Genomic DNA, 23,356 nt, shown 5'->3' with positions numbered 1-23,356 from the left:
CTTTACTGTTTTATCTTCATTGCTCGATTCATTATATGACATAAAATAAATATTCAACAAATATTTGTAGAAGTAATAAGTGAAGGGACTCATCTATGTTCTGGTTTGTCAAAAATTCAATTGTTATTTGAATGATACCAAATACATACTTCCAGTGGGCTGAATTTAATTCAATTGAGTTTTTACTACACAAAAGCAGAGATAGATGGAGAGGTATAAGGAAGGTGGGAAGGAGCAAGGGAGCATGCACACCTGTGAGACAGAGAGAGAGAGACAGACAGACAGACAGGCAGGCAGGCAGGCAGGCAGACAAGAGAGATGGAGACAGAGGAGATAACGTGGACTCTTCAAGAAGTGTATGGTTTTTACTCCTGCACTTATTCACCATTTACTGCAAATGAATTTCACAAATAAAAAGATCAGACATCATTATTGCTCTGAGAGACAAATACAACCAGAATACTTTGAGGTGCAGATATAATTGATGGATAAATGCAAAACTAGAAGAAATTTATTAAAAATAATTTTAAACCTCATTTTTCTAATAATTCTCAGGGAGGTAAGACTTTTTTAAAAATTGTACATAACGCTTGGGCTTTATACTCCGTCTCTTAATTAAAATTCAGTAGAATATGCATTTCAATAGATCATATATGCCAGGAGCCACCTTGGGTGTATTGACTATTACACGATAATGATCATCTTAAGGGGACTTTTATCCACCTAGTGTTTCATTGGGGCTAGAATTTGATGTATAAAGTTAAATTAATTATGATCTAAGAATGACTTCAATAAATAAGATACCAAGCTTCAACCTTTCCTTTTGTACATGCAGTGATTTAATCTTTCAGCTATTTATCACCAGTCCTGTTTGGAAGGAACAAGTCTAGGCTTTTCATTTCTGAGAGACTTGACTTACCCTTCGAACCATGAGCTGGTATTTTCAGGTTTGATGTTTGCTTTCCCTAAAGCCTTCTGAGGGAAAGAGTACTGGGGATTAGATGTCTCCAGAGAAACCGACTATTAAAATCAATGTAAAATATGATTAATCAATGGTTATTAACTCATGAATAATGAGACTGCCTGTATTGGCTGTGGAGAAAATATAGAAATATAGAAAGGTAGATTATTAGAATAGGGAACCTAGGAAATAGGGATTGGAAAGTAAATAATCCACAGAATAATAGATATCTTGTCTTACTTCAACTGTCATTTGGAGAATTTTCTTTAAATACATAAAACACCAAAAATTGACACATAAAATTTAGTAGTATGAACTGAAAAATTAAGAAATATAAAAATTAAAAGGTGAAAGAAATCTTAAAAGGTGTAGCTTTTGTTCTTACATTTATTGAATGAGTACCAGGAGAGGATCAGCACTCTCAAGCATCTATTTATCTTATGGTTGAATAGTAAAAGAAATATCAGTGAAAAGAATATTTCCTAGGAATGTCCTTGTAATTGAACTCACAAGTTTGTATGCCCCGCACATAGTAAAACCAATCACTAAAGCACCGAGTATGCAACAAGGAGAAAGTTTATTCTGAGAGGCAGACCAACAAGGATATGGGTAGAAAAACCCAATTCAACTTCCTGAGAGGGAAAATGTTACCGCGGAGGTGATGTGAAATCTGGCGTGGCCCCAGCGGCGTGGAGGGGATCCTTGGGTCTTCCCCGCCCTGAGGTAGTAAAGAATTACAGGTTAGCGAGATTTTAAAAAGTAAGATTTATTGAAACTACATTTTTAGAAGGAGATGGGCTATGCTAAGGAAGGCTGCAACCCTGTGGAATTTGGGAGGTGAAAAGATAAAATATAAAAGAGAGAGAATGCTTCAAAAGAGGAGCGGGTTTTCAGAGAAGAGAGCTGTAACTGTGCAAAAATGGGAAGGTCTGTTTGTATTTGGGCCATGACGGGAGGTCCTAGATGATCTGCATGTGAGGTCACCTTGACTGACAGCTGGCTGCCATATAAACCTTTGCTTACTGTGCATGTGCTTACCTAGCATTCGGTCCATTATAATTAGATTCATGAACTTCTGGCCATAGGCATGACATTATAATTAATGAGGGTATAATGAGGCTGAGGTTATGGGCAGGTTAGGGTAATACTTTCTGTGCACACGTTTGTGGCTGGTTTAGCCAGCAGCTTTTATGGCCTTTGCACCCTAGGATTTTGGATAATTTATAACTATAAAAAGGAGGTGTTTCTAGGAGGTTTCTATGGTTACAGAGCTGAGTCTTTTCTCCTGTCACTTATGCCAACCTAACTACCTAACAAAAAGACAAGGAATTTTAAGAGGTTAGGGGGAACTGGTATGCAGAAGTGCTGGTGAGGTAAGTTTAAATTGGAGGACCTTAGAACTTGGCTACTTACGGTAAGGGGCTTCGGCATCAGATCTTCCTGCACAATGGACCCTTCGCTTCTAAATGAGTTCCAGTGTCCAAGTTCAGGTCATATCCTGGTCCTTTGGTTCTGTTGGAGGGTGGGGCACGAAACTTTGGTTCTGGGTGTAGCTGGAGGTAAAAATTTTTTCTTCTGTGCATGCTTTGGCTGCATGACTTCTGGTTTGGACCTGTTGATTCGGAAAGACAACTCAGTTAGCATCTTGTTAGAAACAGAATAAGATCCTTTTGAGCTGGTTCTGAAGTTGTATTTTAAATATAGAACTCTATTGTGTAACACTGTCTCCAGAATCTCCTTCCCATTACCATCATCACTGTCTTGTCTTCAACAAACATTATTTGCTATATCTTCTTAATTCTGTTTGGCTCCTTGATTGTGGATTTTCTAAGCCAATCCTTCCACACACTGCTCTCAGGATTACTAACATAAGATATTTTTGGTGATCCCCATTGCCCTAAATTTTTACTCCTTAGCTTGACTTCAAAGATCTCTGTTTTGTCATTTTCCAACTTATATCTCCTTATTTCCTCCACTCCTTGTCTGTTCTACTTATACTTTAAGGCGGTCTCCTTAGACCTTGAATGATATTGCCCACTTTCTCAACTTAATAAGTTTCTGATCATTCTTTTTGACACAGACAGAATCCGATCTTCTGGGTGATACATTTCATTAATTCTCTGAGGTAGAATTAATCTCCCTCTCTCCTTTGATGCCCCTTAGCACTTTGTACTAAACTGCACTGCAGCAGATATCGCATGGTAATTATTTTTCCAAATACTCTTCTCTTCAATCCAATTATGATACCTGAAGGGCTAGGACTTTGTATTATTGTGTAAACCCTGTGTTAGAAATGTATTAAACTTCCATGAGATCTTTCAAATGAATTATTGCGATACATTATTTTGTTTTTAATAAACTTTATTTTTTTAGAGTAATTTTAGGTACACAGCAAAATCGAATAGAAAATACAGAGATTTACTACACACTCCTGTCCTAAGAAATGCATTACCTCCCCAATTATCAACATCCTGCCCCAGAGTGATACATTTGTTATAGTTAGTGATACATCATTATCACCCAGAGTCCATAGTTTACATTAGGGTTCACTCTTGGTGTTTATGATACAGTCTTAATACTGTGAATATAGTATTTTAATTGTCTTTAAGAATACATGTTGAAATTTTTGAGATGTTTTGATGGACATTTAGATTTAATAGGCCTTGGATTTCAAGAGTCAATTTTAACTTAAATGGATACTTAAATTTTCCATTTAATAAAATTGTTTGATATAGAGCAATAGCAATAATGAGACCTTTACAATAGATAGTAAAGTCCATGTGTGTGTGTGTGTGTGTGTGTGTGTGTGTGTGTGTGTGTGTCCAATAGAGAAATCCCAGTCATACATGTTTTACCTATGAAATATAAAAACTAAATTAAGCACATTTTTAATTAGACTTCAACAGCATAGGTGAAACCCACATTTTAATGTGACTAGTTGATTGCCTAGAATTTGGATTTGGATTGCATTTAGTCCTAAAATGTTTAATCTCTACCAAGGACTGATGGAGAAATAATTTTTTTTAGCTGTCAGTAGAATTATATATAATCTTTGGTGTCTGATTGTTATCAGGACAAAAAAGGGGTCTGTCTGTCTGTGCACATCTAAACCAAAGTGGAGATATGTGCAGATTTTACAGCAAATAAAGTAAGGTTTATTTAGAGAGTTGCAAGTCCCAGAGACACAGGTGAGCTATTTCTCTCAACAGCCTGGCTCCCAAGGTATCTCAGTAGTACAGATTACATAGCGAAAAATGAGTTGTCATGGAAACTAAGGGAGTTGGGATCATGGGTGCCACTGATTGGATGATTGGAGAGGTATGCGATAATTGGTCATTGTGTCTGGTTCTGGAATCAGCCATGGCGCCATCCTGTCTGGTTCTGTGGCCCGTGGGCGGGATTGTTCTGCCTTGATGGACCTGGGGCCGAAACACATCTATAGCCAAGATCCTTAGTATGAAGTCCAACCAAAAACTATTGTCCTCATGATCAGCAATCCCTAGCCCCTGGACTCCAGACCAGTATTGATTCATAGTCTGTTAGGAACTAGGCTGCACAGCAGGAGGCGAGTGGCCCTCGAGCTAGTGAAGCTTCATCTGAATTTGCAGCTACTCCCCAGGGCTAGCATCACCACCTCAGCTCCACCTTAGATCATCAGACATTAGATTCTCATTGGTGCCAAAAAGATTGGGGACTGCCACTTATTATTATAGACCTGAGGCTTGGTTAATCTTATGTCCTAAGGTTTAATGATGAAAGAAGTCGGCATATGCAGGATAAGGGCAGGATAAAAAGCAAGTGAGTCACAATGCCATTATCTGGGCAAAACCAGCTTGAATCGGAGAAAAAACTATTTAAAGAAATGAAGTTTGTGTGTGGTTACATGGTGAATGGCGATGATATCTGTAGAGCACCTTCATTTTTCAGAGTTATTCAGAAAGCTATCATAAGCTTCTTTTCTTCTTAGCAGAGCAAATCCTGGAGTGACACGACAAACTAGGAATCTTCTTTAGTGGCAAATGACAAAGTGGGATGCCTCTAGCACTCCTACAATGCCAGGCTGCGTTTCTGGAAATGAGGTGATTTTATTCAGCAAATCTAAGTGTAAACCAGAAAACTCAACAGATAAAAACCATACAACAGGGATAGCACACCAAATGTTTATATTATAAAGGATGAACATAGCCGGAAGATACTACTTACCTTTACTTTTTTTTTTTCCTCCCAGAGCTGACAGTATAGGGTTAGACAGAAATTGTAACGAGAGGAAAGAGTTTGGGGGGATTTACAATTTTCTCACTGGCTAGCAGTTGAAAAAACACAGTTTTGGAAAGGTTCTCATTTGATTTTCTTTGATAGTGTTTTGCATTTGTGTGTGATGTGTGGGAAATGTGATCGCAAAGTATCTAAGATCTATAGTAAACAAAAAATGTCTTTTTAACTCCATTTAAAATATATGCTAAGTTGTCTTTCTAGATATTCATGACAAAATAAGCAAAGATCACATGTACTAATAGGTTTTGCTAAACATAGATAAAAATATTTTATGTTTTAAAATTTTTATAGCTAATTATATCTTTAACATATATCAGCACTAATATCAGATCTTTTTTTTTTACAGATTTTAATAAGGAATATAAAACAATAAAGTATATTATCCAGACAAAATATTGACATTTGAAATATATATATATATATATATATATATATATATATATATATATATTTACTCACTTATGGTATCAGCTACTGTCTGAGATAAAGTAAACTTAATGAGGTCTAATGGGATATACAGTTGGTTAAGTTGGCTAGAATTGTGTTTGCTTTATATTTTCTGTCTCTCCTGGACTTTAGAATCCAGTAGTAAATTATGAAATTGTGTATATCACTTTCATTTATCATCCTATTTACAATATCACAGCTGACTCAATTTAGAATACTAATATTTCTAGTTACCTTTCCTCAGAGAATAAACATCTGTTCAAATGCATTTCAGCATTTTAATTATGTTAATAGTAATAATAGAAAAATATACTACAAAGATCAACATATTCCATTTCAGAGAGAATGAAAACAGTGATTGCTGACTCCGAGTGATATTTTTTCAATGTAAGGAGAGTGGATGTTTTTATCTTTGTTAATATTTCATTTCATTTCATACGTCACTCTAAAAAAAAGGCAAAATATACTTTTACCTCTATTATGAAATTGGAAACAGAAGTTAGTAGTTTTATGATTGTTATTAATAATAGTATATTAATATTGATGTGGTACTTTACAATTTATGAATCATTTTCATATATTTTAGTTGATTGGATCATAATAGCACCTACCACCTCTCAGAATAGGCTAAACAAAAAAGTGTGAAAAAAATAATGGCACATGGAGTTTAAGAATTTATGGCACTTGAAATATGTGCCCTTAAACCATATACTTAACATTTCTGAGCCTCGACTTTCTTATGCAGAAAATGGGAATATTAATACTGATGTTAGGGAGTGATGGGAAGAATTAAGCAAGGGAATGGTTTGAAGCCCTGACACAATGTAGACATTCAATACCCATAATTCCATTTTCCTTTTTAAATGTATTAATGCAAGAGAACAGACTTCAGTAGTGGTATTAAGGAGAGAAGGGGTAATTTAGACTTCACTTAAGGTTGATAAGCCCCCAAACCAAACCACCTGAGGCGAAGATACCATCTATGAAAATAGAGAACCCCAAAAGCAAGGCAAGCTCTGTATTTTCTCCCTCTGCTTCTTCTCCTAGCAAGATGGCAATTTTGGCCCCTGAGCTTGGAATAGGATTAAGCAAATGAGATGCTTGTTTCCAGTGTAAAATATAAAGGAGTATTTAAAAATACAGTAATTAAGTAACATTTTAGTTTAATATTTTCAAAATCAAAATTAATGCAAAGCAGTTTATGATAGGCAAAATAGCAACATTTGTTGATAAATAAAGACCTGACCTTGCACTCGTTGCCGTACTCATCCTTATCTCTATCTGACCACTCAACAAGGACTAGAACATTGGCTATTACCTTTACCTTTGGGTTCCTGTCTTACCCTGTCTGCAAGTAGTTCCCTTATTTTTACTGACATGTAAGTAATTTAATTATTCATTCTGCTGCCAGAGGGCTTTGGGGCTACTTGAAGATACTTTTGTTTGTTTATTTTGTTATTTTGAACGGTGCTGCTATGAACATCCTTATAAGTGTTTCCTGGTGCAAGTACGACTCAATTTTTTATGCCACAAAAGGACATCTCAGGATTTCCCCATGCTATGCACTGAAATACAAATTTTATACCCATCAATTCCAACCTTTGCCTCTTATTTAGCCAGATTCATCTGTTACCAATCACCATGAGGGTCAAGTTGCTATGCTGATGCCTCTTGAATGTTTTTCTATGAGTCCCCTCAGTGCCTGGTCTGTACTCAGCTGACTGTTTTTTTTTTTATTTCTAGGGCTTTATTGCTTTTTTATCCTCACCTATTCACCCTGACATTTGTTGCATCTCGCTTTCTCTCTAACCTGAGGGTCCAGCATCTGACTTTGCTCAGTGTGAACAAATATCTTTGTGCTCTGTTGTCTGTGTTCATTTTGATAATGGCACTTGATGGGTGTTGATATATCCTGTTTGGAAGAAAGAATCTTTTTTTTGTTGCAGTTTGTCAGAGCCTGTCTTAGTTTACATTTCTTGAAAATCCAAGTCTGAGCCAAGGACTAGAGAGCAAGAGTTCATTTGGTAGCTGATCAGAGGAAGCACAAGTGGGAGAGCAGGGTAAGTTAAGAAATAAGGAACAAACAATACTGAGTGAGTTATTGAGCTGGCTACCACCATGCAAAACTTTCCCTCAATCCTATGGAGACCTCTGAGGAATACTGGAGAATGCACTCATAATTATCCCTCTAAAGGACGTGAAGCTGTGGACTATGTTGTTTCTATGCCTCCTTGATTGAGGACTGCCCAGGGACATCAGGTTCTCTACTCTGTGGAGGCTGAGTGAGCTTCCATGACTTTGGAGAAAGTCTTGAGGCAGAAACACTGAGAAATGTAGTGGGTGCTTGACTCGGTGAGCCTTTAGAGAGCTGGGGACTGTCCCTCACCGTGCCGATCAAAATAGGCCAGCAAAATGGGGTACGTGGCATCTGCTACATGGTTCAAACTGGATTTCCCAATTATTTAGTGCCACAATAGTTTTTGACAAATGTCCTAAGAAGATACAATGTAGCTCTGGCTCATTGCAGTTTAATCCTTCACACCTAGGACCATATGGCTAATTTTTCAGGTATGTTCTTAGTACTCAAAAGCCCTATAGCCCATTTTTCTTGATATAAATGATGATTAAATCATGCAAGTTCATTTTAAATTCAGCTTAATGTTATTCACATAGCAAGCACTCAATAAATACTTCTTAAAGGAATGATTTTGAAATGACTTTCTATATTCTGGAGGCAAATATTAGCTGTAATAGAGCCTTCAGCAGGAAGACTGTTTCCTCAAAGTTGCAGAGTGACTGACAAAAATATATAAAGCTAGCAGCTTCAAGGAAAATATTGCCAGAGGTCACTTTTAAACTAGGGAAACAATCATTTGTCATGATAAGCTACCCCCACCCCTTTCCAGTGAAGCTTCTGACCTACTTTATTAAACTTCTATCTTTTCAGTGCAAAACAAAACTGCAAACTGAAAAGAAGAATTTCCAGAGAAAACAGCCACCTTCATTTTAGATGATAGCTGTATTAGCTTCATAATTCAAACATGTATTTGTCTTAAACATCTTTTTATTCCATAGGGATAAAAGAATATTTATAATATTTATGATTTAAATAATAAAGGTAAACAAGGTAGTAATTTCAAATTTCCTCAGAAAGGGAGACACTCTTACAAATGGAGATTTCCCTTAGAAATGTAAATATCTCTTAAAAATGTGTAAATTCTACTGGGTTTTCAGAGCTTCTGTGTCTTCTGTTTCTTAAAAGAACCAGAGCAAGATAATCTTTATTCTAAAGTACCATACTTGGATGACAAGTTCTGCTCCTCTTCAACCTCATCCAGAGGTACATTCCCACCCCTCTTCTCTTAGTCTTTTTTCTCTCTCTCTCTTTTATCCTCTCTCCTTCTCCCTTAGTCTACAGGTAGTCATGGTTTCATGTGGTTGCTAAACTTTGAGTTGCTTCATCCCCCACAGTTTGCCATCTCAGTTCTTATCATCTGTTTAAATTCTAATTTTAGGGTTTCTATTTAAAATATGAATGAGCTTATAATTTCCGATTAGGCATTGACTAATATGATGTATCTATACGTTTACAAGATCATGCCAAAATCTTTTGTAAATTGGTTACACCAATTTAAATTCTCATCAATTTGATAAACATTTTGCTTGTTCGGAATTCTCTCTAATGCTTGATAATGTCAAATTTTAATTTTTGCCTACTGTATTGGCTTGAATTTGCATTTCACTAATTAAAAATAAGATTGAACAGTTTTTTCATAGTCTATTGGCAAGCTTTAAGTGCAGACAATTAAGTGTACAATATAAAACAATATTCCTTTAATAAAATTCATTTTTAAATTTACTTTGAACTGTACTTTGATTTACTATAGTGCAAAATTTATCACAGATTTCTCATTTTATTCATTTAATCTAACCTGTATCAAAAATTCAATTGAGTAAATTTTAAAGATCTAATTGGTTTTATTAAATGGTTCATGAAATAGGGCAGCATCCCATCTAGCAGGCCGATAGGGGATTCAAAGGGCTACAGAAAGAGAAAGGTTTTTAAAGTCAGGACAAGTCATAAACAAACAAAAGGATTATTTCAGGCAAGGTCACCCTTTGGGGGAACAAAAGGGTCTGTTAGGAGGATTACCTCATTTTCTTTTAGGAGGTGGGAAGGATTACCTCATTGGTGTTGACCGGAAAATTCTATACTAACCAGTTAAGGCTGCATTCCTAGGGAAGATTATAACTGCAATTAGGGTTGGTATTAAATCTTGGTTTGCTTAGCACAAGTGACTCCATTTTGGACTTGTTTTATTTTTAACACACGTGTAAGTTAAGTTCCACTATATAACATACAGTTCTATGTATAACTAAGAAATTGGAATATGTTATAGGAAGGACAATTGGGGATCATAACGTTTTTAAAATGGATTAGTATTAGGACATACTTACTCATGTTTACACCTTTCCCACTCCCTTTCATCATCCATAAGATTGGTTACTGTGGTGTCATTAAGAATATGTGGATTGTTTACAAAATTGAATGTCAAAAATTCATCCATTTTGCAGGCATCTTATAGGACTTTCAATATCAACAGAAGATTTATGTTATCAAATGTCTGGAAAATTTTGTACTATTGTAATTTGCGGGCAATGGCAGACTATATCATACCTTGAGAAGCATGATTTAATAACAAAAATACAGAAAATTTTTAAGATATAAACATTCCTATAATGCCCCAGCTTAAAATATTGAAAATGGTGAATATGGACTTTCTGTTATAATTTGTTACTAAAGACTGCAAACAAAACTAAAGATGAGCTCTGTGTGGACATGGTGGTGTTTATTGCCTGGTATGCTGATCATGATTGTTATACTGGTCATATTAATGCTAATAATTCACAGAAGTCTAAAAAACATGACTTTTGGAGGGTTAAAAAACTGTTTGAGAGAAGGCAACATCATTTTTTATGTTGCTAATAAATGTTCATAGTCCTAAAATAATATCATAATAGTAAAAAGATGTTTGAAACTTTCTTTAAAAAATGTTTTCTAGGGCTGTGAATGGAAAACACGTATATGGGATCAGTACATCCATAGTCACATCTTCATGTCATTATCCTAACCCTAAATCAAGAGAATATTATAGTAAATGTACTGTACTTAAGGAAGCTACCCTATACAAACATTTTTGTTTAAATGTTTCATCCAGAGGGAGGAGTATTCTGTCATTCAAAAGACTAACTCTCAGCTACCTGGAAAAACTATTTATCCAGAGTGGTACTTGCCCTTGTTTAGTTTAGTCTGGGGTTTAATGTAGATTGTGTGTGTGTGTGTGTGCAAGCGCGCAATTCTATGATCTATTAAATTCTTGTATAATTTCAAGACATTTATATCAGTGCTTAAAATTTTAGAAATATATTTCTGTTTCTGATTAATGTGTGATGTGTATGTGTCTTTGTCTTGCACATACAGAGACTAAAACACAGGTTAGGTGCATGATATAGAACTGAGTGCTATAAACCAAAATTCCAACTGAAGGAAAGATGGGATGGGAAGCAGGGGTAGCTTGGTGAGAGAGGAAAGGAGAACAACAGGCTTGCAGAAATCTTTAAAATGTCCTGTGTTGTTAGTTAAAAATAGTAAAAATGTACTGGAATATTTTACATTATTTTCCAATTTTCCCCTTTTTTCTTTAGTACTGTGAAATAAATGATTTAGTTTTTGTACTTCAAATATTTGGTCAAGCATTACTAGTTATTGAATTCAATTTCTCATTAGATGTGATTTCTTGTTGCATACATAGTATAAATTTTGTGGTCAAATTGCTATAGAAACTACATGGGTTAAATATGTTGCAGGGTAACATGGCAAGAAATTTGAATAAAAGACTATGCTGAGACTTGGTGAAAAGTATCTGCTGTCCTACAAAAACTTGACTCACTACCGTTGGGTGGTAAAATGCTCCTCATTGTACCCATGGAATAGCTAGATCATGAACTCTGCCATGGAATGACCACAGATTTTATATTTTCTGGTTTCCCTAATACATGTTAAGTTCAACCTACATTGAATTCCCTAGAGCTTGATCAGAAAGTTGATTGTACAATAGAATTTATTTAAGACATTCTTATAGCTGTAAACATTTTTTTTTTATGGCAGAAAAATTCTATCTACATAGACCAATCTCTTTATTTAGTTCCTCAAGGTTTTTTCCTTTTCTAGGCATATAGGCAAGACTGTATAATCTTTTAGAAAGAGTCAAAACCCTATTTGGAATAAAAACAGAAAATTTAGATGGCACCAGAGTCACCTTAAATTAACTAAGCAGACTCCCCATCAGAAGATTTCAGATGTAATTAACCCATTAACCTAATGAGATGCAAAAATATCTGTAACTAAAGATTTCCTGAGCACTTCTTTCACTCTTATAGCAAATATCCACCTGATAACATTTTGTAGAATATTTATATACCATGCCAAAACATCCTAAATTTGCAGATGTGATCTAACGAGTATAGATTCACATAATTGGCATGACATAGAATTTTTTAAGTATCAGCTATCTCAGAAACTTTATTCATGTGAATCTGGAAGATACTTTGCAATGTTTGGGTTCTTACTCTCAGAGATTCAGATGTCAAAGTATTTTTAGAATGGGTCTGCAAGGCATCATTATTTTGTAATTATAATTTTGTTGATTGACAGGAAATGTGTTGGATGAAAATGTTGCTGTATTGAAGTGGTTAGAGCTGGAGACAGACTGCTTAGATCTAAACTCTTTTGAGGGGAAAGAAAGAACTTAAAATGATTTTAAATTTATCAACACAATCTCTCATAAAATGCTAAAGGTTGTTTTTGCTCTCAGACTTTTAGCATTTCCATTGTATGTTCCAAAGGCTGGGAAATTTTATTAATGACAAGTTAAAACCTTTTATGCAAAAGGTATTTTTAAAACTCATCTCGGTACTGTTTATTGAAATTACAGATATTTTGTTTTAAAAAAGAGAAAGAATTTAGAGATGCAAACCACATAATGGTTGATATTTCCCAGGGGAAAGAAAGTATGCAGTTATGCTCTGCTGCACCATAGAAGAGGAGATTAAAATATGGGGAATTATTATAGTGTTTGATGGTGATATTAATGTCATTAAAATAAAGTACATAATATGTTAAAACTTAACAACAGAAAGCTTTATTATTGATTTAAACCTACATTTTAAATTATTGGCATGTTTAGTCTTGCAAAGGATCTTCAGTGAGTCATAACTAGAGGACTGTTTTTCTCTTCTCAGAAAATTCACAGCTAGTTAATATTAAATATATGAGCTAGAGAGGACTTTGGGACAAAGTGAGGCAGGTGGGATATGAAGTGACATATAATGTATAATAGGTGAGTTGTTGAGTCTCTTCAAGTGGATGTTTGAATTTATGTCCAACTGTATTTATAACCAAGATGAGTAAATGAAGAGTTTGTCAGTTCTTTAGTTTCAATGTTTTCATGAAGTCTAGGTTTATTTTTCTAAAGTCGGTTAGAAAAGTCAAATCAAGCTACATATGTTACAAATTTCAGATCTCTGAGGAGTGTGTATTAATAAGTATTCAAAAATATTTTGTCATTTAAGTATTATTATGTTAATTTTTATGTAATTGGAATGTTCTAGAATGTTTGAAAACTCAGTTTGCTAGACTAAATGTTTCCTCAGTGATCTTGTTAAACAATTCCTTTATGTGCAGCTATCAATGTTTGAATTGTCACCAATATATGAAGCCCAAATATTTTTTTAAAAAAGCTTTATCGGAATTATAATGATTTTGAAGGAGGAAAATTACAGTAAATTTTGGTCAGTTCTCCCTCATTAATGGTTAATTTGAATAAACACCTAGATTTCTTTCCTCATGGAGCTATATGCGCATGAAGAATAGGCACAATATTTAGTATAATCTATAGTGGGCAGTGAAGGGCAGGAGATTATGAGAAAAGGAGAAAACTTGATTATAGAAATGCTTGTTAGTCAAGGTTTGACACAAAAGCAAGATGAGAAGGATTTTAGAAAATCAAACAACAAATATCATATGAAACCTTGCATTAGCAAAGCAGTTATATAAATATCATCACAGTTTTTCAAATTAAAATCTAAAATGAAGCATTTTGAAGTGGTTTTGCAAATAAGAATTACTCAAGATGTTTCATGAAATGAATAGCATATCACAGTGAGGAAGGTATTCCAGTAATGATAAAGTGAAACCTTTATTATAAGGTTCAATAATACTCAAGAGAGTACTTGCTCATGAATTTAAACTAGACTATTTTTATTCTGAAGTTTACAGGACATCACGGTCATTCAAGAAATGAATGGAATAAGTGATTTTTAAAAATCTTCTAGAAAATTAGTGCCTTAGTTTCATTTATATATGTGTAAAATAACCAAGCCTATGTCCTATACATGTAATGCCATTCTGATAAACTGTTCCTGATCATAATATTTATATAGAACCCATTTCGCTTGGTAGATTGATTTGGCCAAACCTGAGAATTACTTTGGTCTCCCTCAAACTCTACACCTGTGTGCCACCATCATCTCTTTCCCGTACCTCACTGGTCTCCCTCATCCACTCTTGCCCCACTTCTGCCATCCAAATTACAGTATTCAGAGAAACCTTTTAAAAAAGGTCAATTGAATAATCTCACCTTTCCTTAAACCTTATTTCATACCACTAAGAGTAAATTCCAAATCTTTTACTTTCATCTACATAACTGAACTGTTCCTCCCTCTCCTATTTCAGCTCCACTTCGTTCTGTAGTTTCTGATAAGCTAGCACCCTCTCAGCTCTTGAATGTAATAAACTTTTGATCCCCTTGGTGTCTTCCTATTTACAATTTTCTCTGGCTAGAATGCTGTTTTCCCCTGCTTTTGGTTTTGAAGCGATCAGATAGTCATTCATTTACTCATTCATTCATTCAATAATTTCACGATTCTCACCTGGGCGCAATTTTGCTCCCCAGGAGACATAGGGCAATATGAGAAGACATCTGTAGTTGTTATATAACTGAGGGAGGGATGTGATACTGCATCTAGTGGGTAGAGGCCAGGGATGCTGCTGAATATGCTATAATGTATAGGACAGCCCATCGAAACAAAGAATTAACTGGCCAAATATGTCAATAGTGCCAAGGCTGAGAATCCCTGCAAATAATTTGACACTTTTTCTAGGTGACAAAGATATGGTGGTGAACCAAATGAATATGCCGAATCTTTCATTAACTAATGCATGAGGGAAAAGACAGTCAATAAACTGGTTAAAAAACAACTACATATATATATATATACTTTTAAATAATGTGGAGTGCTCTCAAAGAAGTGTGGACAAGAGTTGCCAGTGAAATTTACTTTAGAGCAGGTGGTGTTGGAGGAGGTGGTATTTATGCTAAGACCAGAGGAATGAAAGATAGACACAAACACAGCTTATAGTAAATATTTATCGAACATTAACAGTAATATGTTGCATTTTTCCTTAACTATATCCTTTAATAGTAACAGAATGCCTCAAATTATTTTTTTAGAATCTTTTCATCACAGATACTTTGCCAAGGGAACTAATCTAACATTTGTCTCTTGTGAGCAATTAAATCCCTACAAAGTCGGTGAATCCTCAACTTTATGTAACTCTTGCTCATTTCTATAAAATTACCTGAAAAAAAAAGAATATATATAGGGCTCCTCACTTGGTCAAAAAGTAAAATGTTGTTGCATCTCTCATCAGTAACAAAATTTGTTATGCTATAGCAAGGTACCATGGAATATTATAATAATTTAACATGTTTAATTTAAATGATTTTAAGTCCTATTATTTTTCTGTGGAAGGTCCCATGCTCCCAATAAAGGAATGTTTTCAGAAATAAATAAGTACATTAAATAACAACAAATACATTACATGATTTTAAACCTAACAAAAGAGTGGAATTTTTCTTTTTTTTCTTACTTTTTAAACAATACGACCAGCAACATATGATGCCTAGTCATTTGAATTATATACTTTTAATACATGATGAAAAAAACTTTTTAATGTCAACTACTACTTAATTGCTAATATCTATCAACTCCCTGTCTATAACCTTACCCTGTACTCTGCTCAAAATTTTCTGGATATTTAAATTTGAGTATCTCATAGGTCCCTGACCCCACATGTCCAAAACTAAATCTATCATCATTCATATTACATTTATACTATTTCTTTGGGTGAAGGGTATTTTTAGATACTTGGTGAAGGGTATTTTAGATACAGTGGGCCAAGGGTAAAAAAAAAAAACTTGGAGCAATGACTTGAAGGGAGCAAGGGGTCCTGGTTAAATAGATGTATTAAGTTTGTAAAATTTCATTGAGCTGTGCACTTATGACTTGTACAATTTTCTCTACATATGTCATATTTCAATAAAAAGATTACATGAGAATTCTTGAAGTCAAGCTTCACTTTTACTTCTCATTCATTCAGCACATCTAATGCAACAGCAAAAGCTCCATAATGGCTATTAGTTGTTGAGTTCTTGTTATAGTTTTGCTGTTGTGATCAGGTGTTTACCCCAGTCTGCCACTCAAAAACTCCTATGATGCAGTTATTATTATTATTTCCATTTTACATATGAGTTAACAGAGACTTAGGATAAATTACTTGTCTAAGATCACACAGCAAACAAATGGCAGAAGTGGAACTTGAATCTGAACCAATATTTGTAATCACCGTGATACATTTACCTCTCTCGTGTTCCATCTCCATAAAAATGAAATATTCCATTTCTTAGCCAACTTTACTACTTGTCTTTAGTAAGATCTTTGTTAACTTATAATGATAAAATCTTAAGAAATCTTATATGCTTTAGTCTACCTCAAATTCGACCTAAACACAGCTTGGATAAGTGCTTTTTCCATAGTGTAAAACTGTACATGTCGTTCATTTAAAATCTGTTAATGTAGCAGTTTTCAACCATGGCTACATGTTAGAATCTCAACGCCCACACCAAGGTCAGCTCAATCAGAATCTTGAGATAGGGACCTGGGAATGCGGATTTTTAAAATGCTCCCTAGGTGACTGTAATGTGCAGCCAGGTTTGGGAACCATTGCCTTAATGTCTTCCTCCAGTTTTTATGCTAAAAATAAAACTGAGCATTGCACAAAAGGCCCTTTGTAATCTGGCCCCTGCTTCCCTCTCCCTTGCCTTCTCTGCTATAACTCCTTTCTTCCCCAATTCAGTCTCCACACCCAGTAATACATACTTTATTCTAATGATACAGATGTCTTGGTTTTCTCCAAGGGGTTATTTATTTATTTTATATACCTTGCCTTTATATAGACCAGTCCTTACCCTGAATGCTCTTCTCTTGCAATTTAATTGAATGCTAGTACATGTTTCAAACAGCAGATCTGGCATCACCTTTTCTGGGACATTGCTCTAACTTCTATTTGTTTACTTGTTTAGCTATTCATTATTGATTTCTTATTTTATGAGTTAATACACGTACATGGTAAATAATATGTAAAGTATAAATGAATACATATTAATAACTCTCGCTAATATTGAAATTCCCCAATTAAGTCTCCCAGAGACAATCAATATTTCTACATTTTTAATGTATGTATCATTCCAAAAACAAACTACGCTTATACAAATATACATGCATAAGTATGTATGTGCATATATACTTTTGTACACATGGTAGCGCATATACTCTTCTGCTCCTTGCTTTTTTCACTTTCACAATATAGTTTATCATTTCTTATCCCAACATATGGAACTTAATTAGTCTATTTAATATTTGCATAGAATTCTGTGATATGGATATATAGTAATTTATTCAACTAGGGCCTAACCGATGGCATGTAGGTTGTTGCTTATCTCTGTTATAAAGAATACTTAAGTATAAAGAATATTACAGTACCAAGAACTTACAGTTTTTGCATTAGTAATTTCAATTCTAGAAGTGGAATGGTTATGTCAGAGATGTATATATTTTAAAATTTGATAGAATGAGCTGTATTGATCTTATAACCATTGTATCCATTTATGTGTTTTAGGAACACTACCTCTTTATTCACATAGTTCTCTGTGCATACCACTGTAATAGAAATTATCATTTTAGACTAAAAACATTCAGTCATTTATTCATTTACTCATATATAAGATTCCTCATCTATTTAGAAACCATTAAGAATTTACTTATATGATTAGTACTGCAATCTAAGCTTTGGACGTGGACTTATTAAACAGTATAAACAGTGTTCCCAGCTGTCCAAAAACTTGTTATCTAGTGAGGGGTAGGGAAAGTAAACAGGCAAGTACAGAACTAGGCTGAGTGCTATAGTGAAGGTGGTGGGGGAGTAGCATCTGATCCTATCACGGAGTGTTGGGATGGTATCAGTAAGAAGTGTTCTCAAAGCTTATGAGAGTTAGTCAGGGCAAAGTGTTCTAGCAACACCTGCAAAGCTCAGTGACAAGGAAAGGCATTATGCAATTTGAGAACTGAGAGTGCTCAGGATGGTTATAAACTAGCTGGTTTATTGTGGGGTTGAGTGAGGAATGCTCATGTGGGAATAGAAAGATAAGCAGACCAGGAAGGTCTTCTAAGCCTTGTTAAAGAGTAGGAATTTCTGTTGTGGTCAGTGGGGTGGGAGGCCATGTTGTAGCTCTGATCAGTGTGTAGGTACAGTAAGAAATCTGTTTTACAAGGTAAGTCTGTGATGGAGAAAAAAGGAGATTAGAAGCCTTTAATCTACACTGAGGTAGTCTGCTAGAAGGCAGATGAAGAGAAACGGACACAACTGGAGTTAGTAAGTGGAGTCAGTGGAACCAGGCCAGTGATATTAAATGCAGAAGTGAAAGAAAAGGAAGAAGTGGATGAGGTCAGATTTCTGGCTTGGTTAGCCTGTTAAATGGTGATTATTTTTAATTACCTTCTTCCTCATTTGATTGTAAGCTTTCCAAGACAGAGAACTGTTGTATTTTTACTTCTTGTCATCACGTATATGCCTTTCACATAGACTTCATGTAACTAAATGAATGAAGCAATAAATTAGGCTCTTGCAGGAGACGTGGACCATATTAGAAAAGGTCTTTATTTCACCATAACACCACCAATGAGTAAGTATTTAGCTGGGAGTATTTTTTTTATTTTTTCTCCTGAGGCTATAATATTGGGCATTGTTCTTTTTTTCTTAATTTCGGTATGTTACCTTCTTTATGTAATGCCCAGAAAAAATCATCCAGAGTGAGCTCAGTATCCATGCCTGACTATCATGTCAGTCCATGGTGTTATTGCTCTTTCATCAGAACCTTACACATGAATTCTGCTTTTGTCTAGATGTTGCTGTGAATGTTCCTATTTTCAAAGGTTAATGTGCTCTCAGTTACATTGTTTTGCACTTAATTATTTTAATTTTCACTAATAAATGAAATTTCTTTATCCTTTCTCGCCTTGTTTTTATTTTTTAACTTAAAAAAATTTTCAAAATTTATTATGATAACGTTGGTTAACGAAATCTGATAAGTTTCAAGTGTACAATTCAACAGTAAGTCATATGTATATTGCATTGTGTGTTCACCGCCCATAATTAGATTTCTTTCTGTTAACCACATATTTGACCTCTTTTACCCCATCTACCTTTTGTCTCCCCCTCATTCTCTAATAATCACTAGTCTACTATCTATATCCATGAGTCTCTGTTTGTTAGTTATGTTTGTTACTTTTAGATTTATATCCCACATATAAGTGATATTATGTAGTTTTCAACTTTTTCTGTTTGACTTATTTTGCTTAGCACGATAATCTCAAGATCTATCCACGTTGTCACAAATGGCAGTATTTCATTTCTCCTTATGGCTGAGTAATATTCCATTGTATATATGTACCCCAACTTCTTTAGCCAATCATCTATTGTAGGACGCTTCGGTTGCTTCCATATCCTGGCCACCATGAATAATGCTGCTATGAACATCAGTACGCAAATATCTTTTCAAATATATGTTTTTTTTCCTTGTTTTTAATTTAGGAAATTTTCCTGGCATATAGATACCATACAGTTTATAATTTAAAGTTATTTTCTCTATGTAAATTATATTTTACCTTTTCTCTTTCTCCAATACATGCTGCTTCTTAGAATGTATGCCTAGAAATTAACAAGTATCTTTTTTCTCTTTCTTTGAAAATCTTATATTTCTGCCATTCTCCTCCAACCCCATCCCTACCCAGAAATGAAAGCTTTTCTTTTCTTTTCTCGTGTGTACCAGGGAAAGCTGATTATTTTGTCTGTAGGTCCATTTAATAATTTATATTGGACTGCGTGTTTTATAGCGTTCAGACTAGCACTTTGGGGTTCTCCAAAGACAGGGATAGAATAACACATCTGGGCCATTTATATTCAGGGAAATGCATGCTGCCCACTTCTGATTCAGAGAATACGTATGTTTACTTATCAGTGCATAAGACATTGTTTGACATGGTAAATACTTGCTGAGTTAAACTGAATTACCACTCATTTTATAAAAATTTGTCTCTAAAAATCTCATAAATATTTTCCTCTAAGGTACCTTGCTTTCTGCTGTAACTATGTAAACACTTTTGTAAAATTTTAATTTGTCTATATGAGAATTTGCAAGATAGTTTATGTGAAAATTATTTCTGTCAGCAAAGAAAATATTTGTGTGTGTGTGCGCGCGCGCGCATATGTGTGTGTGTAGCTTGCTAAGGAGGAATTTATTTTGGTTATGGTTCTTTATTATGCTGTTACATTTTATAATTCATATGGCATCTGTGATTCTCCTATAAATTTTTACTTAATATAGTTTTAAAGATTGGTACAAAGATTGGTCAAATAAAATAACATGTCTTTATAAATAAAATATTCATTGCTATTTAATACTGAAGAGCTTACTTATACTTTTTTATATGGTCAAAGATGAGGTGAATAACTGCTTATAATTTATTAGGAAAATATAAAATAGATAAAAGTAGATGAAGTGATGTTATATCTCACTAAATCATCATTCATACTCGATCCTTTATCCATCTTCAGAACCCTCTGTATTGATCTTTAAGCTTATTTTTCTATATGATTATGATTTTAGCATTTCTTATAATATCAGTAGTGATGTACCAATAGAAGTTAAATTTTATGAAAAAAATTAAAAATTGCGCATGGAACATAAAAAAGCAGGTTTTGAAATAGCTACTCATAATGCTGATATTTAACACATGACTATGTGGAATATGGATTGTTGATGATTATTGTCTCAAAATTGGGCAACATCTCATTAGGCAGTTTCAAATGCAAGGTTAAAATTAGTATTTTAAAACAGTGGCTACACTTTAAATTGTGGTTAGTAATGTCTTCTGAGCAAAGGACATTATGAGATTGTCTGGTAGAGGTTATCTTGAAGAAAATATTTCTTTCAAAATTTAATGCACATAGTTTAAAAGTTTCAACATTTTTAAGGAAGACAAATAGCCTCATTAGACTATATACTAACTAGTTCACATTTAGAAAATAATAGTAGCAATAAGCGAGCGTATCTTCAACCTTGATATAAATGCTTAACAGTATAAATGCTGTTTATCACATTTTTAGAATATGTATTTTTTTCTATCAACTAAAAGATTAAATGTTAATTTAATATTTAATTCTGACTTAATTATATTAAAACATGTAGTAAGAATTTACTCTTGCATAAAAATTAAAAGCTATTGCTTAACTTTTTTTCAAAATATACCACTGACAATATTTGGGATTTTTAAAAATAATAAATATATCTTTATCTTTTAGCCTATTAAAAGAGTAGCCACTGACTACCTTACATTTCAGATGTCTTTATACAACAAGCATTTTCACATTTTGGGATTATTGGAAGAATTGTTTAAAATAAATATTAAAATATTTTAAATTAAAATGTTGTTTACAATTTTAACAGCACTTTACCGTTTTAATAAGATATCTTTACTTCCAGTCGTTTTGACGTTTCTTTGTGTCAGGCATTTTGGCCTGGAAATATGGGCTTCATTCAAAGGAAATATAGATGTAAATTTCCTTTCTCTTAATTTATAACATGTACATATAACATACCTGTAAGGCATATAAGAACACTAATGACTCAAACTATTCCTTATGATGACTTTCCTTACAGACTAGAATATTACCAATGTGACCCTTCCCAAGTGTACTACCATTTCATCCTCCAAATCATTCTGTATTTATTATTTATGTTTTTGCTTATACAGTTTTGCAGATGTGTATGTATTTTCAGTAAGTATTTTTCTGTTATGCACTTACCTGAATACTATGGAACAACCTATAAATTGTTATTCCAACTTAAGGAATTTTAAGCAACTTAAGGAAGTAAGACCCACATAAAGAGTTAAATAAAAATACAGAGATTTTGATTAATGTCAAATCACATAAGCTTAAGATTGTAAGGGATCATAGAGATCATATATCCCAATGGTTTCCAAACATTTTTTTAAAAGTAAAATCTCTTTATACAAAAATATAACTTAAGGAAGACCCAAACACAAAATTAAAGCTGCTCAGTTGAGGCATGGGTTCCTAGAACTCAGTTTCAAATTCACTAATAGGTCAAAACCCTTATTTTACTTATGATGTAACTGGGTCATACAAAGTTTAAGAGACTTGTTCAAATTTACTGAACTTATTGATGCCAGAGCCAATTCAAGAATTGAGAATATTCTGCTTTATAATTGAGTATAAATGTTCTCTATGACATTATACTAGATAAAAGGAACCAGAATTGAAATGATATAAATTAAATCAAATTTAAAAATAGTGGATAGATTAGGAGCCCAAAACCAAATGTACATGAACCTGAGAAGTAATGGAAATGAGAGAAACTTGCAGATCTAAATGCATATGAACATTGTGTGAGTCAGACAAAAATCCTGGCAAATGGAATAATCATGGCTAGTTTAAAATAGGCAACTGCTATTCAGTTCAATCCAGTGGCCAGTATTTAGAGCCAGTTTTTGCTAGATATTTCATTTCTCAAGAAGAGCTAAGAGTCTAGATTTTTATGTACATCTCCTTGTGTACTAAACATTTGCCTTATAAAGGTTTTTAAATATTTATTTTTTATTTATACTTATTTATTAATTTGTCTTGATAAATTCGAAACACCTGGAACAGTGCCTGGCATGCGCTAGGTAATCAATGCTTATTTGACCACAAATTTGAAAGGCTTTTCCAACTGGAAATTCTATAGTTCCACAAAATGTATCTTGGCATCTGAATTAGCTAAATGACTTCCAGTTCAAATCTTTTGTTTTAGACCTTAGAGAGATAGGAGATGATTTTCTACTGAGTAATATGATGTTCAGAGCCCAGGAACTTCCTCAAGTAGGCCAGAATCACAGTCTGCCTTCAGACACCAGTGCCTTACATTTTTTCCTCTTGTGGGTGGCCATAGGGAAGGGAGAATATCTTTAGCAAAACAAAGTCTCGTAAAAACATGGTCCTTAATGCAAATTCCTTTTTTAAAAAAAGCCCACATGGAGACTTAAATTTAGAGCCAAAGTATAAACATATAACAATTATTTATCAAAGTAATTTTATTCCTGCCTTCCAGGAGAAAAAAATTCCCTTAAAAATAAAACTCCAATTCTACATAT

General features: G+C 33.9%; 1 protein-coding gene across 8 annotated transcripts in view; it reads left to right on the top strand.

Moving 5' to 3' along the window:
• Positions 1-23,356, top strand: part of DMD (dystrophin) — a 2,254,165-nt gene that overhangs the window by 628,859 nt on the left and 1,601,950 nt on the right. Inside the window, exon 1 of one of the 8 annotated variants that reach the window (XM_036227215.1) lies at positions 1,754-2,375. The exons of the other annotated variants lie outside the window; for them this stretch is intronic. The gene's annotated coding sequence lies outside the window, so the exon portion shown is untranslated. Of the gene's footprint in view, positions 1-1,753; positions 2,376-23,356 lie in introns of those variants that run through there. 8 annotated transcript variants of the gene reach the window in all.

The sequence above is a fragment of the Rousettus aegyptiacus genome, unplaced genomic scaffold, assembly GCF_014176215.1.
Source record: "Rousettus aegyptiacus isolate mRouAeg1 unplaced genomic scaffold, mRouAeg1.p scaffold_m13_p_9, whole genome shotgun sequence".
NCBI classification, from domain to species: Eukaryota; Metazoa; Chordata; class Mammalia; order Chiroptera; family Pteropodidae; genus Rousettus; species Rousettus aegyptiacus.
This window is presented reverse-complemented; position numbering and strand designations above follow the sequence as displayed.